Below are 13,158 nucleotides of genomic sequence, written 5' to 3'. Positions count from 1 at the left end.
AAGATTTTTTAGGTAGTCCAGGCTGTTTCATACACTTCTAATCAGATATTAGAACATGTAGTCTTTTGGATTAATTTCTCCACTTTTTGTGAGCTTAATGGCAAGGCTAAAATGAATTTGGGTTAGTTCATTTCACTTCATACATTGCAAATTAATGAAATCTTTGGTTTTAGGAGTTGCAATGAAGAAGAGGTGTTCCATGCCATTGAGCACATACCAGATTGTGAAACTATGTTTTGCAGTATTAAGATAAATTACAAGCATACCTGCTTTTCACCATGGAGTACATAGGGTTACTTCTAGAATCTGCCTTTGAAGAGAGTGGAGAAAAGTTTTCAAGTGTGTTATATGGCAGTCCCCTTAAATAAGTGTAACCGAATATCCCTGCTGGAGTTTCCATTTAGAAATATATGACTGTGTTGTGGTCTTTCAGCTCTGAGGTTTGGCTATCTAACACAGCCAGTATGGAAGTCCTAAACTCAGTGCTACCTGGTAGGAGTCTCACTAAGGGTTAATATAACATTTCTTTCATTATCATTGAATTACCTGATTTTGTTATTGTTTTTGATTAGTTTCAAAGCTTCTGCTTGTTTTTCTTTTGTGAAAGAGATTCTGAATAAACAATTTTTTCAGTATTTTTAACTGAATAATTATTAGTACTTATCTATTGTCTCATTGTTTATGTATCATTTCTGTTCTGATCAATATCTAAAATACCTCTCTTTTTTATCTTGTATCTTTTTTTTTTTATTCAGAGTATTACTGATAAAAAGTGAGGAATCAAGAATTTGTTTCATGTATGCAGTTCAGAGAGAGACACAATTTCAGTTTGAATGGGAAGGCATGCTCTTCCAAATCAAGCCACCTTCAGGGGCAGGTATTCTGTGGCAGAAGGTCTAATTGTGGAGATACTGCTCATTATGAATCTGGTGTTTAATAATAACTTATCTGATAAAATAGTTGTGAGTGAGGCTGTACCATTTGCAGCTCCTGCAGCTGTTATCACTGCAGATTTCTTAGGATGGTTCTTGAGAAATTTGTTAAACCTGTGAGGTACTATAGTATAAGCTTGAATTCCTGTGAGAATAGATGTGGTCCGTTATGGTAGGAAAAGATGCTGACAAGGTGTCAGCAGTTATTAAGAAATAGAGAAGCATTCAGAAGAGAAGCTCTATGAAAAAGTAAGGCAGAGTCTCCCACTGCTGGTTAGTAGTTTACACTTGGTAAGAGTATGCCTGGTCTTACACAGGAGAATAAGACTAGAAGGACGTTTTTGGTCATAAAATTGTTGCAGGTGACAATGTCATAAACTCCCTTTCCTAGATTGGTGGGGTCTCAACTTAGAACTAGTTTTAAGCTGCATAATGAAGAGCTGTTGAATTCCCCATTTTTCTTCTGGCTAGAAAACTCCTTTTACTTTTTATCTTATATTTATTCCTACAGTTTATATACCCAAATTATTCTTGCCAATGTTGCCCATTAACTTTATTAGCTCTCCTCGCCCCCCAGTGTTTGCTTTGTATAAATACTTCAGGAAGGCAATGTTCTAACCTCTTGTTCTTTAAGGAAACAAGACAAGCTTCCTTAGGGTATTTGTCATCAAAATACCTTAATGAACTAGTATTAGGTGCAGCTAGTTATGACTACATGGAATTACATGTACCTTAAACTGTATTTCTTCTTGGCAAGGAAAATGAGCTTCTGTGGCACTGACTGACTGTTTCGCTAAACTGCTTTAGTTAAGCTAGCTCTGAAATCTCAGCACCAGAGCACAGGCTCAGGAATACTTGTATCATGATCCGGAAACAGAACTTAATTTTGGAACAGCCATGAAACTGGGCTAGCAGAATGATGAATGAAACAAAGAAATAATGACTTAAGAGGCTACCTTTACTCTAACAAATTTAGTGTCAGGGATATTCCTGGTTGCTGGCACTCAAAATCTGGGTTGGTGAATTGGTCCCTATCGTGGTAGTGGCTCTGGACCAAACAGTTTCTGGGCACAGTTCCTGAATTATCATGAGCCACAGATTATTTCCACCAGGCTGCTAGATGCAGCACCATGTTTGGATGGTAAGAGAGTTGTAAAGTATGGGTATGTGGTGTTGTTTTCCAGTTAGCTCCATTCCTGTAGAGTATTTATGGGCAGGTTTAATTTCTTAAATATTGACATAGTCAGTGTGTCCTTTCACATGGTTGATTTTTTTTCTCTATTTAGTATTCTAGTAGCCTACCACCACCAAATTCATGTTTCTTGAACATGGTAAGCAAATTATGTTAACTACCCCAGATAAAATCTCATCAGTATATTGTACAGCAGTACTAATATTGTCCTGTCATTGGAAATAGCTCACTTGACACATCCTGAAATTGCATTTGGTTTTCCACAGCCAAACCACACTGTTTCCTAGTTGTTCCATGAGCAATTAGTTCATCCTTTCTCTGTTTCTAATTCCTCATTCCCTACTTTATAAAAAACCTCTATATTTAATAATTCTTATTTGCAAGTAAAATACCTTGCATAAAAGCAATAGTTCTCTATTATTCTTTAGACACTGTGAAAGGGTTTATTTCTCAGACTGTGCAGAATGTAGGGATAGGTTCACAGTTACTACAGTCTGGAGCAGGGAAATGGTGTCAGGGTGCTATCTAATTTTGCTCCTCTCTACTGTGTTGTAGAAGAGTTTGTTGTGATACAGCTTGGAAGACAAGCTCTAAGATCTCTGTATATCACATTTCTGTGTCTCTTTTCTGTCCTATTGTTATACTCACTTTGGGATTAGGCAGTCTCTTATATCTGCTTGAAAACATTGTGAAATCAGATGTAATCGTATCCTCAGATTATGTCTCCAGTTTTGGCCTAGGAATATTTAGCCTGGTATATCATTAATGGTAAAGTTCATTGCTTTTACTTGAATTTCTGTAAGGCTAACAGATTAAATCATTGTTCTGAAGAAGCATCATTATTTAAATCACGTTTGTTTGCATTAGGCAAAAAGCACTGATTCTAGATTGAGATATTCATCCCTCTCTCCATATCAATCACTTGAGAAATATGTCTGTTTCTTAATGAATTATTGTAGTAACTGTTACATTTTTGCATAATAAAAGAATTGTACTAAAGGGTACTCCTCTAAAGATTCTGACAGGAAACACTTGAAAATTGTGGCATTTACAAATACATTGCGCATGACAGCTGTAATAATTTCTGTTTTGCCTTTGGAATACCTTTGTTAGGTAGCTCTGCCTCCACAAATGAGGGTTTAAATATGAACTTTTCTGTTGAGATATAGGAGACAGGTCTAGGTTTTGGCTTGTGATGTTTAATTATTGCAGTATGTTTTTCAAAGAGCATTCATACAGTGGTTTAATTAGCTATCGCTTTCTTCACCTACTCCCTTCTACTCCCCTGTCCCATCCCTCCCCCCCCAAAATAGCTACTGTAAATGCTGAAATTTAGTAGAAGGAAGGATGTTCAGTTTGCCTTCTCAGAATCAGAGTTTTTAAAACATTTTAATCTCCGAGTTCAGCACCTCATGGGTGTTGGTGTGGAATATTTTAACAGTTTTACTTTTGCAGCAGAGCATTTTCTATCTGTTTTGAAATCTCACTTGCAATAGTGGATATTAATGAAATTTAACACTTGCTTTGCGCTCAGACAGACTGTCTGTATGGCAGCTTATGGAAATTTCACCTTGTAGTTTACAGTCCCTTGGAGAAGTGCAGCTGTGACATTTGTTTAGACTCACAGATAATAAGGTAGAGGGAATAAAGTCTTCAGGAAGCACAATGACTTTTGTTTTTAGAAGAGCTAAACAATAGCTTTAAATAAACCAGGTTGTTAACTACAAGTTTAACAAGACAGCTTAATTTTATGTCACACTGGAAGCTTATTATTATTGCACATTAAATGCTTTCTTAGCATTCTAGAATAAATGAAAATAAAGTTTTAGAATTGTCGCTACCACATCTAACACACAAACCAGTGAAAAAGCAAGCTCTGAGGAGGTTGGACAGTCCTCAGTTGTTTCTTGGTGGCTTTGCTAATTTCACAGAGAGACTTTCTCTTGTATAAAAAGCGCATGGTCCGGCACATGAGTCGAGACAATCCCAAGCACAAATACAGGTTGGGGGATGAGTGGATTAAGAGCAGCCCTGCAGAGAAGGTCTTGGGGTATTAGTGGGTGTAAAATGGAATATGAGCCAGCAATGTGCACTCGCAGTTCAGAAAGCCAACTGTATCCTGGGCTGCATCAAGAGAAGTGTGGCCAGCAGGGCGAGGGAGGGGATTCTCCCCCTCTATTCCACTCTGGTGAGACCCCACCTGCAGTGCTGTGTCCAGCTCTGGGGGCACCAACATCAGAAGGACATGGAGCTGCTCGAATGGGTCCAGAGGAGGCCACAAAGATGATCAGGGGGCTGGAGCACCTCCCCTGTGAGGACAGGCTGAGAGAGTTGGGGTTGTTCAGCCTGGAGAAGAGAAGGCTCCAGGGAGACCTTATAGCAGCCTTCCAGTACTTAAAGGGGCCTACAGGAAGGATGGGGAGGGACTCTTGATCAGGGAGTGTAGGGATAGAACAACGGGTGATGGTTTTAAACTGAAAGAGGGTAGATTTAGACTAGATATAAGGAAGAAATTCTTCACTGTGAGGGTGGTGAGACACTGGACCAGGTTCCCCAGAGGCTGTGGCTGCCCCCTCCCTGGCAGTGTTCAAGGCCAGGTTGGACGGGGCTTTGAGCAACCTGGTCTAGTGGAAGGTGTCCCTGTCCATGTCAGGGGGGGTGGAACTAGATGATCTTTAAGGTCCATTCCAACACAAACCATTCTACTATTCTATGAAAAGCTATCTCCAAATAGTCATCTCCTTCTAGAGTGACTTTGATAAAATACTACATTTTATGAGTGCACTCCAGAGCAGCTTAGTAAAATGTTTCCATTTATTTCATTTAATTCAATTAACTTTAGTGTCAAGCTAAATCTTGATGAAATCAAGAATGCAAAGGCAATTTATTCTTCACTTTTGCCTTTAATTCACTGTGCTCATAGGCATAATAGAAATTTAAGCTGCAAGAGATGTTTTTTGTGAAGATTGAAAGAGATGGGATATGAAGTATCTCATCCCTCTCTGCAGAACCCATTTGTTCAAGACCCTCATGTATAGCATGACTGATTCCTTCCTCTTTTTGATTGTTCTACCAGGCCTGTTGCTTATTTTTTTCTGAACTATGTAGATGCTGTTTGATGTAGTGTGACATCTCCTCTCTGCTTCTGCTACTTGTTTTTCCTAAGCAAACTGTACATTGTTGTAACTATATTATAGCTCCATGTTTTGTTCCATGTCATATCTGAGATGGCAGTTACATCATCATTTTATTAGATATTATGAACTCTGTTTCCTTCTGTTTCACTTTGCTGGTATTTGTCTAAAGGCTGCTCTGAAGGTCCATCTTTTTCTTTACAAAGTTATGAGACTTCTAACAGGTCCAAGATGGGTAATTATTTGATACTCTGCTACAGCTATCATCTCCCAAAATGGCTTCTGTTCCTTCTTAACTGTTTGAAGCCTCCTACAGAAAAGCTTGAAAAGTAGATGTGATAAGTGAAAAAAGAACTCTAAGAGCATTAATTTGCATTTGATCCCTGACCTTATTGTTTTATACAAATGACCTCTGACAAATTTTATATCATCCCTTAATCTGTTTAGATTTATTTGTTCTTTCAGTGATGGTGCCTATCACTGTTGAAGTTCACACTGGCACCTGAAGCTGGGAGTTCGTTACCCTGGCTTCCTTCTATTCTGTGCTCATAGACCCAAAGACCCTAAAATAAGAATGCCCTCTAGTTAATTAATTCCTCCAGCAATCACAACTCAGAAATAAATATTGCTGTTCTGTGTAATTCACTATGTAAGAGAGATTACAGATGTAAGAAGAAAGCCTTTTTTTTTTGGTTCTTGCAGGAGTGAAGGAAAGAAAAGTGAAGCTTGCAGGGTACAATGTGCTTTTTCAAGCACCTTCATTGATGTCAAGGACTTTCTGTTCTGACAGATGTCCATAATTGTGCATTTTTAAAGAAAAATCTCGAATTGACCTTTTTTGTCAAGAGCACTGGAAATAAAGTGCTATCTAAATTCTCTTCAATATCCAGTATGTGGGACATCAACATGCAGGTAAATATCTTAATAAAGATAATGGATCACTTTACTCCCAAATGAATCTGTCAGCAGATTGTTACTGATGATAGCTATAATTTATGACATGACCTTGTTGCAGTTTCATTATCTGCTTCTCTACTACTTTAAAATGTAGCAACTTCTGGCCCACAGAGCAACTGCAAAGACATGTCTTTATCTTCTGTAAAACACATGAAAGCTAGATATCATGATCTTTAAAAGGAGGTTGAGGACTAATGAAATAAATCTTTATGCAATATACTGTAGAGGCTACTCAGACAAAGTAAATTATTTTATGATTAACACTGGAAGGACTTTTAAAATCCTAAAGTGCTTCTGGAGTCTTGCAAAAGAATTTTATAGGGGTTATAAAGCTTTTCCTGGTGCTAAATAGATATAAAACAAATTAAAATGTAGTTCTGAGGGAGGGAAAAGAGACACAATGATGAAAATGTTGCAGAGCTGGCTGTAGTAGAGGAAGGATGACATCAAGCTAACAGTGCTGTAGTCTCATTCAAAGAAGTTGAACACAACTAAAAGCTTTTACAAAAAACCCTCTAAACTAAATAAAACACAAATTTGAACTCCCTGAGTGGGAGGTTGTGACACTCTCCCCCACATGTTTAAGTACATGACCCCTGTATTTACATGGGAGATCCATGTGCAGTGCAGTGGTCACTGGAAGACAGCTCTGCCTCTTCTGATGCCAGGATGGGAATAAGTATACATGAAATGGGGACTCTGTGTAGTACCCTTTAGATAAGGAGGAGGAGATGTGAGGAATCTTTAGATAAGGAGAAGGAGATGTGAGGAATTAAGAGCAATGAAGCTGGTGAAGGGCCTGGAGCACATGTCATACGAGGAGCGGCTGAGGGAACTGGGGTTGTTTAGTCTGGAGAAGAGGAGGCTGAGGGGAGACCTCATCGCCCTCTACAACTACCTGGCAGGAGGCTGCAGAGAGCTGGGGATGAGTCTCTTTAACCAAGTAACAAGCGATAAGACAAGAGGTAATGGCCTCAAATTGCGCCAGGGAAGGTTTAGACTGGATATTAGGAAGTATTTCTTTCCAGAAGGGGTTGTTAGGCGTTGGAATGGGCTGCCCAGGGAGGTGATGGAGTCCCCATCCCTGGAGGTGTTTAAGAGTAAGGTTGACTTAGCGCTGAGGGATATGGTGTAGTTGGGAACTGTCAGTGTTAGGTCAATGGTTGGACTGGATGATCTTCAAGGTCTTTTCCAACCTAGATGATTCTGTGAAAATTCTGTGAAATTCTGTGAATCTGGTGTACTACTTAAGATATCCCAATGCCCTAGTTTGTTGGTTCATTTATTGGTCCATATCCTGGGGTGAGGAGTTTCTTTGTGTTATTCTATAATCTTATATCTCACTTATGCAAACTGGATTATGAAAAAATGTGAATACAAACATTTGACATAACATCTGAATCAGACATAAGAAGTGTTTAGAAGTGACATAGATAAAGAAATAAAAGAAAAAATAACTTAATATATACTTAGGCTACATCAGAAATGTCTGTCTTTCTGTTAGCCATTTCACCTGCTGTTTCCCTTCTGATAAGATGTCCGTCTCCATTTCAGTCTTTGTAGATGCTTCTTTTGTTTTTTTAGAAAAGTGTCTTAACTTTATTTCCACTCTTCTGGGCAATCTAGACAAATTTCATTTTTCATCCTGATGTGTCTATGCTCTTCTTATGAGGAAGACAGTCTAGCTACTTTTTGTTTAGAACATAATTGTGTAAATGCCTCATAGTTATCGAAGGCATATATATGCAGTTATACATGTGTTTTTCATTGGACATTCCATATCAAACCATACATTACAACTGTGTGTAATAAAAATATGTAGATGGACTAATTGCATGTACCTTATGCCTGGCTCTTGAATGACACATGAGGCAAAAGTAATGATCTATTTTGATATGCCAGTGGCTTCAGGGAAACTGTTTCCTGACCTCTTCCCTTTCTGTATTTTGTAACAAGAGATTAGCCAGGCAAAAGTTTTTCCAAGATCGCTTCCACATGTTACCTTAAAAATGTCTGAGACAACTTATGCCTGAGCCTTGTCAGCATTTTCCATTAGTCATGGAATAACAGCTTTCAAAAAACCTGCTTATTCTTGCACATTGCATTAACAGTGAGCAGACTAGTTTATGTGTAGCCAATCTTTTCCATATGTTTAGGATGCTCACATACATTGTGGTATATGTTCTGCTTGCCTTAGGTATAATAAGGCCAATGTAATTGAAAAAAAAAATCTCTCAGAATTTACTTTCTACATGATCTATCCAGTGGCAATACCACTGTAAAACCACTTTTCTAAAGCTTGCAGTTGTCACTAATTACATAAATTATCTGTAGCAGTTCCATATGCCAACACAAAGTTCCAGACACAAACTTACAAAACATACAACTCTCATCTCCTATTAAATAGCAAAAGGTGATTAAAAATGAGAGATTTATATAGTTCACTGATGAAATTTAAAAAAGCTGTAAAAGCAATCAGATGAATGAATGTGTGTTCACTCATTTAATTGTACATTAATAACCATGTATCAAATGAATTTAATGGAACTTCATCTTGTTTTCCACATCAACAACTCACAACTAGGACTTGGATTAATTGGCAGATACAGGAGAGTGGCCAAGAGCTTTGTGGCTTTTATGACTGAGCTTAGCTTGGCTGGAATGTAATGCAGATCAAGGCAATGCATGTCTGCCAGATATTGTGTTGGAGAAGTTTGTTCTGCCTTTTCCTGTACGTAAACAGACGACTTCCGTCACCATACAACATTTCCCAGAAATGCTGAAATGTCTTATCACATTCTTTTAAGACTGATTTCCTTCCATTTCTACCTGTTCTCAAAGTTTTATTTTGGCATTACTCAAGCTTTATGCCCTGTGGGCTGTGTTCATATACTTTATGCCATGTGTGCTTATTTCAGTATACTAAATTTTGTGTTAGTACTTTCTTTTTAACATTCTCTACAGGTTAAAAATAAATCCATTCAGGTCTCTACTCTGTATTAAATGTGTTATTCTAATTTATAGTTAAGCTTTTTTAAATTATGATTGCCATATTTTTCTTGAGTATAAAGAAGCTTGGTATTCATGTGTTTTAAAGATCTAAGAATTAATTCAGCAGAAACTGAGATATCCATTAGACTCCATTAATATATGAAAAAATATAGAGAATTTTGAGAAATAATAGAAAATATTCAAGATATCTCTGAAAAAGTAATAAATTACATATGCCTGTTTTTAAGTTTCATATCTGCACTGTATGTTTTTTACTAATAATTTGATGTTATCTTTCTTCACTGTTTCACTAGAAAATTTTTCTCAGTTTTTCTTCACTCTAAGAATCAAGCATCTATTCCCTTTTGGGCATACAGCCCAGTTCGTAGTAGAACCACCTTTTTAAAGAGTTTGTATATCTCACCTCTGACTATGTTTGTCAAACTTTCTACAATTTTCATCTGTAAGTTGTTTTACTGTCCTCACAGACCTTTCCAGATTGTTTAGCTCTGCTGACTCCTTCCAAGAAAAATGAGGACGGTTAACCTGAACATGTGTTCCAGCACTGAAGTCCACTCTTTATTCTACGTAATAGATGTCTATCAAGTAAAGTACTATAAAGCAAAGTACTTGTAAAGCAGTCCTAAACAAAGAAAGGTAAAGGACAAACAAATCAGGGATGTGGAAATAGACTAAGACAAATATGCAGGCAAGGACAGGAACGTAGGAGGTGAAATATTGCACATTTGGAGATGACAAATCAGAAGGAATTTGAAGATGATGATAATATTGATTACAAACTTGAACAAATATGTTTGTGAGAGAGAGAGAAGGTTGTCATAAAATGGAAAAATATGTTTCATGCTGGAACTAATAACTGAATATATATTTCCTGAAGGACTTCAAAAATTGTGCTATTTTCACAACAAAACCTGCAGCAAATTCTTTTTTTCTCTTGAGCTTTGTTTTCTGTATCAGTTTCTATTACATTGCATTAACGTTCTTCCTGTTCCTCCAGATGTACATACAGTACTGGGTGAGCTGAAGTCTGCCTCAATGTCACTGTCTGGGTCCAGCAGCTAAGGCTTTTTTATGCCTATTCAGCTTCCTTTTTCAGATTCAAGTTTATTCGAAAACAATGCATGTCCACTACAGATCTATTTTACATCATACCACAATTGAGCACTGAGTATTTTCATGCATTAGATAGCTTGCTTAGTGATTGTAGCTTAAAAATTTCTTACACAAGTAAACAGATAACAATGACTCCTTTTCAGTATCATGGTATTCCATGACAAGTTCTCACAGTACCCATTAAAACAAATTAATTATCACAAATATAAATTTGTTTGTAGAGGAAACAGGCTGAAGAAGAAATCCCACTGGGGATTTCTACCATGGCTGCTGTGTTTCTGAGAAATTGCCCCCCCACCCCCCATTTGTTATTTAAAGGAATGAATAGTCTTCACCTCAAACTGCAGGAATGCCACTCTATATTACAGAAGGAATCAAGCATCCTAGGTAGAAACTAATCATTGTCGGTATAAACAGGAAAAAAAACATTTTCATTATTAGGAAAAAAGGAATAGTTTTGATTAATGACTTCTGTTTGCTCAAGCACTTGTGATTTATGTGGCAATTTCATACTTTATTATTCCAGATTCTTGAATGTGGTACATAAATTTACAAATACACAGTGTTAGAGGTAATGCCTCTCTGCCAAGTGCTCACATTTCCCACTCTGACACAGTAGGAGGTGTTGACTGACCATTTTGTTTTTAGCATTATATTAAAATAAATATTTCACATAAAGCTCTGACCTGCTTATTGGATGAGGGAGAGGCTGTAGATGACTTTAGTAAGGCTTTTGACACCGTTTCCCACATCTTGTGTCTTCCTCAGTACCATGATCTGATAACTATATCTGTTCCTCTACAGATCTCCATGACTTCTTACCCACTGTGTTCTTTCTATTACAGCCCTTCTTTTTCAGAGAAGTGAGCAGCTAACATGCTCACCACCTGGTGACCCCTTGGCTCTCGGTTGTCTCTAGCCTCAGACTTAAGTAAATCTTCAAGTAAACTCTGTTACTGTACTCCTATCTCTTGCCTTCTCCAGTCCTCTAGTTTGAATTATGCAGTACTAGGAAAGCAGTATTATATTTTGTACTATTTCCCTAGTTTCAGCATTATTCAGTCTTGGTTCTTTATCTCAGAAATGTCCTCAGGTAAGATCTACTCTCTTAACAGATTCTATTTTCCCTCCTGGTTCTGGATAGATGCTTTCTCAAGTGTATATGTAGCTTTCTGCCAGGTTCTTCAGGAAATTCCTGCAGACTTTCTGCCAGAGGTTGCTTCAGGAAATCCTTAATGATGTCTAGTTTCCTAATTCTGCACTTATTAGCCTCGCTTGCCACTTTGTCCTCTTATTCAGGTACATTTGGGGATCTCAACCTACTTTATTCAAAAGAGCCATGAACTTTTGACCTGGCATAACTAAGAAGGCAAGTTATAAGAGTCTCCAACCACAAGAATGATTGATTGAAGTGGGAATAATCTCCATTACAGATGGAAAACACTATGTATTAGATTATTCAGTTCTTCATGTTTCTCAGCCTGAAACAAGCAATGAAAAGTTCACTTTATCTTTGAGCAATTAGTAGGATTCAAAGGAACAACATGAACTTCTACAAAACTGAAGCTTATTTGCCCAATGAAGGTTTGAAATCATATTCAACTTATTTTTCCTCTTCAAAAACTCTGTACTGCCATAAGGGCTTGCTTAAATCTGATTGCAATCGAGGTCTACTGTTTATCATTGAGAGAGTCAGCACTGTGCATAGGCTTGGCTAAAGTCAGTGTATGGGCCAAGCAACCAAAAATTTTTGGCTCTGCTGATTTTCTAGGTGTTTGAATATCATAATAATGGTGAAAGACTCTTCTTGAAGAAAATACACAGAAATATGCCATTATGTCAAAGCTCCTCAGCCAAAACTTTCACAACAAAGCATATTTCATGGAAAAAAGCTTTCATAACAAACCATAGTAAACTTTGTTTTTAAAAATGCAACCTAATCATCATGAACAGACTCATGAGGAGACTTATTCACGAATTGTGCATATGTCATCAAATATGTCTGATAACAATTCATCTCTATGTTCCAAATACAATTTGTGTAGGTGTTTCTTTTCAGAGTGTGAGTAGATGATCAAGTTTTCCCCCAGTGCACTTCCATTTAAACCAGATGATCAATATTCTTCAGTATTTTCAATTGTCAATAATGTCAGCATTCTTTCTGAAGTTATGTTTGGATAAGGAAAAGCATAGGTGGCACATGCTTGATGATAGCAGAGTCCTAGATTTTTATTTGCAAATTGCTAAATCTATTAGCCCTTTTGTAGGACTGTTTACATCAGTTGGTGAGTGAATGGGAACCGGGATAATACTTCACTGGGAGTAAACGAGCTACACTCTCTAGTTAAGAAACAGCCAGTTTTATGAAGCATCTCTATTGTGGACCTCTGTAAGACATATGGAGAGATTCAGTGCGTGCTTCTATCAGTCATTATTCTTGATAAAAGGTTGGATATTCCTATTAGTGAAGCCCTGATATAACCTTTGTTTAAATAAGCTTTAGGTCAGATTTATGCTTCTAGTCTCTATATACATCATGTCTTGAAGAAATGCTGTTGCTGGAAAGATTTCATTTTTCTCATGGGTCAATATTGGATCCTCTTCAACCTAAAGAACTAATAATATAGTAGTAGGACTTTTCCTAACCAAGAATTTGATTAAAATTAAAGGAAAGGAGAAGATGGAGATTAAAATAAAGAGTTTCATTTACTATGGACTATCATCACCAAAATATGTAAAGAATTTGTGCATTCCTGGCCGAAGATGAAAGCCCTTAAGTGCTTCTGTTCACATCTTACAAGTCTGTAGTTATTAAATG

The 13,158-nt window shown here is 37.2% G+C and overlaps 1 protein-coding gene across 1 annotated transcript in view; it reads left to right on the top strand.

Annotated features, from left to right (window-relative positions):
* POLN (DNA polymerase nu) overlaps positions 1-13,158 on the top strand; it is a 106,703-nt gene that overhangs the window by 55,128 nt on the left and 38,417 nt on the right. The window lies entirely within an intron of this gene.

The sequence above is a fragment of the Strix aluco genome, chromosome 4, assembly GCF_031877795.1.
Source record: "Strix aluco isolate bStrAlu1 chromosome 4, bStrAlu1.hap1, whole genome shotgun sequence".
In the NCBI taxonomy this organism is placed as follows: domain Eukaryota; kingdom Metazoa; phylum Chordata; class Aves; order Strigiformes; family Strigidae; genus Strix; species Strix aluco.
Note: the sequence above shows the minus strand (reverse complement) of the source record. Positions and strands in the feature narration are given on the sequence as shown.